At 35.0% G+C, this 6,625-nt stretch overlaps 1 protein-coding gene across 1 annotated transcript in view; it reads left to right on the top strand.

Annotated features, from left to right (window-relative positions):
• MTNR1A (melatonin receptor 1A) overlaps positions 1–6,625 on the top strand; it is a 30,415-nt gene that overhangs the window by 1,159 nt on the left and 22,631 nt on the right. The gene's annotated exons all lie outside the window — the stretch shown is intronic.

The following is a 6,625-nucleotide window of genomic DNA, read 5'->3' on the forward strand; positions in this document are numbered from 1 at the left end:
CTGCACCCAAAGTGGGTGACAAAAAACAAAAAAGGGAGGGGGAGACTGAAATGTATTTTTTCCCACTTCAGATGGGACGGTAAATAAGGAGTTTTTTAGCAGGAACCAGGTTTGAGGCTGTTTGTATAAAACTCCATGCTCAATGGCATTGGTAAAATCTAATCCCAGTTGGAGTCACACAGTCCAGAAAGAGAGAGGGGAGTAATACAATTCTCTCTTAGATGAATAAATGGAAAGAGATAGTCAATTAAGCCATACTCTATGTTATTAATCCAGGGTAAGAAGTAATGGTACAAAGTGAATATGTTGCTACCATGCCTGTTTGGGGTGCAGCCAGTTCAATGCTAACCAATTCTTTGGCCTTTCTCCTGTTTATTTAATTCATTGGAAAACTCTCAGGCAGTTAAACAGAGTTTTACTTCTTCCTATGTGCATGTATTTAAAGAGGAGAATCTCTTGAGCAAATTTGCTTTCTTTGATGCTTGTTCTAATAGAGGAAGGTCCTCTCCTTATTCGCTATATCAAGTTGGCTCAATTGGGTTACACATATTCTAAATCTAGTCACTCATACCTCTCTGGCCCTTTTAAACTTTCATTAAGAAAAAAAATCTTGCTTGCCGAAGGAACAGAAAACACGTGCAGGGAGCAGAAAACACGTGCAGAGAATTGCGTCAGCAAAGCAGACAAATGTTTTTTCCACACCCCCTTCTAGAATTCCAATCTTTAGTTGATGCTCTGAATGAACTGTCTTGCTGGCTTTTGAAGGGCGTCACATGGAATGTTAGTTGTTCTTACATGGTGTTTTGACAATCTGGGCAGATGAAATCTGAGCGATGACTCTGGGGAAGCACATCTTTTTCCTGTGGAAAAAGTCCATACTACAGTGTTTTCCAGAATTTGTGGGGAGTTTAGAATAAATCACCTCCTTACTGCTGCAAAGTATTTATTACATAACCAGCATGCAATCAAAGGATATAGTCTTCCTTTGAGGTATTTTCTGCTGGTGTTCTTTTCATCAGTCTGGGGAGTTCCGAAAACAAGATTACGTATGGGAGGCTATCTCACTGACTTTAAATTGTGGAACTCTACATTAAATAACACTTTAGGTTACAAAGTGAACTTTCACTTGCACTATAGAATTCTCCTTGTCTTTCTCTTGCAGTCCTTTCTGCTTCCCCCCTACACACACAAACAGACACACACACACTTCTGCGTGGGATGGAGATATGCATTCTATAGTACTGATAGAGGGACAGACCAAGTGGAAACAAAGTTTTACTTTGATATTGAAAATAGAAATCAATTATCCCAGGGCAAATGAATACAAGTGCATTCTATTCCATACACTATATGCAAACAAATTAGGTTTTTCAGGACAGATAGCCCTCAATTAACATTAGCCTGGTCCCATCTAGGATTTGCAACTTCTTCCTCACTTCTCCATTGACTTTGCTTCTTGGAAACTGGCAGGGAGTCACAAGGAGATGGTGACTTAATGATCCACAAATTTCACCTAACAATGGCAACAGGGACTGCCAGGATTGCCATCCCTAAACTATGCAGTCATGTGACACTGTGCTTTAAGACTACATTGTTTAGCGACCAAACTTCCAATCCCAATTACCATTGTTAAGCAAGGACTCCATGTATAACCATAACAACTTAACAACTTGAAGTAGTAGAATTATACTGTACAATTGCTTGAATGAGAGCTGTCTATTGTTTCATATGTGAAAATGTTTCCTACCCAAGGCAAGTTTATTTTATTTATTATTAATTTTATAATATGGCTTTCCTTCAGGAGTTCAAGGTAGTATCTGTTGTACTCAATATTTTCCCCACAAAATACTATTCCTAAGCGTCAGATTGGAATAGCATATTAAATATAGCTTAATAAATAGTATTGTGTACAGAATTCATAAATAATTTATTTTCTGTATTTACCTGCATTGCTGATCTCAAAAATAAATCACTAGCTTCTTTAAGTGCATCAATTGAGAGGCATTCTGAATCCATTAAATCCATCTTTTTCCACGTCAAGTATAAAAATGTTTGTTTTACAGGAAAATTATAGTTCCATGCTCGGTATTTTAAGCTTGAAGAGGATTGGAGAGTTGGAATATTTATAGCCAGAATCACACTAAATATTTTTGGACTGTGCGAATATTGTAATGACATGATGTTCCAAAGTATGTAGGACTAGACAACGCATAAGGATTCCATGTTTTTATAGGTTTTATTTATGGATAGGGCTAATATATTTCATTTTTTATGATAATACTCTATTAATGTAGCACACCCAATCATTTTCTTGTATTTTCTATCTAGAAATGGCATAAATTGCACCATGGATTTTTATCAACTACACTACTGAAATTTAACAGCATGGTCCAAGATAGCTGCAGAGCTTGGGACAATACAACAATGAATTAAACTATTCAAGATAACATAGTTAGAGAAAACTAGTGCTTATAAACTTAGAAAATGACTCTCAGTTGGAACAGGTAGACTAGATGAAGCAAATTCTAGTCAACCAAAGAGTAACTTCTTTGAAATAGAAGTGTTTTTTTCTACAGTCTTCCATAATAAGACTACTTATTAAGACTATCCTGTGCATTCTGCTTTTGCCACAATGATTTTCAGAGTTTATATGCCAAGGGTAGATCTCAGTAATTCAGAACTTTACTATTGCAAGCTTGTATATAGAAAAATACAATGCGTGACTTAATATGGCTAAAATAATAGAAAATGCTTTAGGGCAGTGGTTTTCAACTTGTGGTCTGTGGACCCTTGGGGGGACCACAATGTCATTCGGGGGGGAGGGAATACGAAGGTTTGAAGAAATGTTATGATTTAAACCTTGAGTTAAGTCTTGGTGGTCTGAGGCCATGGTCAGTGGTTACAAACGGGTGGTGAAGAAAAGGTTGAGAACCACTGTTTTAAAATATCATGAATGAAACCAGCTGAGATCTACAGAACGTGAGGAAAATTGTGGCTAGGGGAGAGGTGGCTAGGCTACAACTGGAATTTTGCTAGAAACAAGGTTGGTTCTACTTTAGTTTTCTGTGCTTCTGACCACGTTCCATAAGCACTGTCACACATATCTGCATATTTGTCTTCATCCCAAATATTGCTTTTCTAATTATCTTTTCATTATTGTGGTCAACAGAATAATTGTATTCAATTAAAATGTGGAATTCTTGGGTTTATAAAGAAATTATCATTGTAATGAGCAGCACAACTCTATGTCAATATGCTAAAAAATCCATTCTTTGCAACTTTTTTTAATATTCCTAAAAATATTTAGGTTGGGGATTTTCTACTTAAATTGCAATTTAGATTTTCCATCACCCTTTTTTGGCAAAACAACGCCAGACTCTTTTGTTAAAGCATTTGCAGCTGATGAGCTGTTGAAAGAAGAGATTTAAAATGCAAGCTTGATTCATTTTAAATAATTGTTATTAATTAAACTGTAACATTTAGCTATAACTGTTACAAACACTGAATTCAGGAGTATTTACATGTTCATTTACATATCTCGTGTAACTTTATAGTTGTGAGAAGACTATTAAAAGAGGCACATCAAAGCAACATGAATTCTCTGTTCTACTGATACGATATAAATGCAAATGATACATAGCATTATTTGTACTCTGTGTTTTGTGAAAAAGTATTTTAATTTAAGTTTCTGATTGCTATTTAAATCATTTAAGACAATAATACATATAGTACGTCTCCGTGTGTGTGTGTGCACACACTTTTTATTTGTAATGTATTACTTATGAAGAAGCTATAACAATGCAGAATAAGAACATGGAACCTGGGTAATTATCACAGTTCTTTGCTGACATTTTAACTATGAAAAGCTTCACCACATGATGGAAATCTGACATAGATTAGAAGATGGATGAAGATGCGTCTTGAAGAAAATGTAAAAGAGTGAAGATCACCCTTGTTTCTCTGCAAAGAAAACAAACAAGGCCAGTTGAAAGTGATAGCTTGGGGAAATCAATCTATATTTCTTCATTCTTTCCACCATGTTACCAAATGGCTGAAAAAAAACAACAATTCGGAAATCTGGATTTCTTTTATTGACTTGGGGAAGAAAGAAGGAGGGAGAGACAGAAATGGCTATGCATTGTGTAGAGAAGGCCACAATTCAGTTTCTCTTCACAGCAATCATAACATTTGCAACTAGAGTTGCAGAACTCAAATCAAAAGACTCTGATGTCTCTTAGAGGTCTCCCAAGAATGTGTTCATGAAAATAATATGTTGCAGATATCTTCATAATAGCACAAGCTTGGATTCAGAAGATGCTCCTTTAGAGTAAGAAGGTGATATGACTGGTAGGACTCTTGTTTTATTGAATATACAGGTAGTCTTTGACTTATGACGACAATTGAGCCCAAGTTCTGTTGTTAAGAACTGGTCACAATTGAACAACAGAAAAAAGTATCATTATAAAACAATATCCTTTTTTGTTAGAATGGTCTCTCTCTCACACACACTAAAAATTCGAACTACACTATGATCCTTGGAAGTATTCCTTATATTCTTTCTTACAATAGTTAACTCTGACTTTAGTATAAAGGATAACTTATGGATGACATTACAATAAGCCAGGGATGGCCAAGGAATGCAAGCTGAGACAGCAATTTCATGAAGTATTTTAATTGTCCAGCAAATTTTAGTCATTTTTTTTTAAAAAAAATCAATTTATTATATAGACTCCACAATTTGTTGCTGTGTCCCTGTTAGATTTTCATACATCTAAAACTAGAAGTATCCTGTTAGAAGGACATGATTTGAGATTTGGGTGGCACGGCTACCTATGCTATGACAAAGTTAAGGTAAATATGTATTTCCAAAATCATTTCATAATGAAGGATTGGAACAAGTATAAAACAAGATTGATTCCCAAATTTCTTCATGATTGTCACCCCAATAAGCTTTTTTTAGAAGCACTTACAAAATTGGTTGACCTACTCAAACCTAAAGGTAAAGGTTCCCCCGCACATGCGTGCTAGTCATTTTCCGGCTGTAGGGGCAGTGCCGAAGAGCCAGCGCTGTCCAAAGATATCTCCGTGGTCATGTGTCTGGTATGACTAAACACCGAAGGTGCATGGAGTGCTGTTACCTTCCCACCAAAGGTGGTCCCTATTTTTCTACTTGCATTTTTTATGTGGTTTCGAACTGCTAGGTTGGCAGAAGCTGGGACAAGTAATGGAAGCTCACTCCATTACACGGTGCTAGGGATTCGAACCGCTAAACTGCCAATCTTCTGATTGACAAGATCAGTGTCTTAGCCACTGAGCCACGGTGTCCCTTTTAGAAGTCACTCAGACCTACTGAATCTAAAAGGGAACCTAAACTGAAAATGGGAAAGGAATTTGAAATGGAGGGTCATAATTATCCGTAGTATGCTTATGAACATAATGCTTATGTTCAGTTATGTTAGGATATCCTTAACAAGTTAATAGAAAGATTGAAACTGGAGAAGAAGAATTTTAGTTTTACAAATCAGAAAACTGATTTTGAATTAGATTTATGTACTAATGACGAGCATGTTATTGCTAAGGTATACAAACTATTATTAAAAATGAATATGGAAGATTAATATGACAAAGATTTATCAAGATTAAATGGGCAAAAAAACTGAGTTTGATATAATGTTTGATCAATGGAAAAATATGTAGACTAAAGGATTGAAATTTACATTAAATTATAAATTGATAATTTGACATAAATTATAACTTGAAAGACAATTTTAATATGTGTGTTGTCGGAACTTAGCACCTAAAAATGTCAAAAATGTGTAAGAATGTGTCAAATATATGTTGGAAATGTAATCAATCTGAAGGTATTTTTATCATCATTGGGGATATGTAAGAAATCTAAGAAATAATAGGGTCAGATATGAACTTTAACTCAGAGAATTCTTGGAATAAATGTACAATTAAAACCAGAAATTTTTCTTTGAGAAAAATAGCTTTAAAATGGGGGTGGGGGGTTATATATGATAATAGCAGCAAGACTGTTGTAAGCACAGAGATGGAAGAAATTGCATGTCCCCACCATGGAAGAATGAATGATGAGATTAATAGACAGAAATGACAAAATTGACTGTTTTGATTAAAGAAAAGACTAGCTTTGTTTCTACCTGGAAACTACATCTGGATTTTTTGCTTAAAACTGAAAGAAATAAAATTTTAATTTTGGAATTACTATTAGAAATGTTTATGGTTATAGAAATACTGTGTATTATTGTTACTCTTAAAATAAAAAGTTACAGTACTCTGTATTTGGCTCAATAAGGAAGTTACTCCTCTCCTGTTTTTTTTCCTTTTCCTCTTTTGTGCTATCTTGTTTCTGTATGACTTTCTTTTTCTTTTTCCTATTCTGTTTTAATTTTTCTGTTTTCCTGAATTTGAGTCTTGATGGAATTTAATACAGTAGAACCTCTGGTCACAAAAGCTTCTGACCACGACCAAACCGGGTTCTGACCAAAAAAATCACATTTTTTTTTCGTGGCTAATTTCCTCTTCCCTGTCATTTTTTTTGTAAGCGCCAAATTTCTAAAATTAGGTTTGGGTCAGAACCAAATCAGGTTGTGACCAAAGTTAT

This window comes from Pantherophis guttatus, chromosome 8, assembly GCF_059756535.1.
Source record: "Pantherophis guttatus breed Tessera chromosome 8, ASM5975653v1, whole genome shotgun sequence".
NCBI lineage: Eukaryota > Metazoa > Chordata > Lepidosauria > Squamata > Colubridae > Pantherophis > Pantherophis guttatus.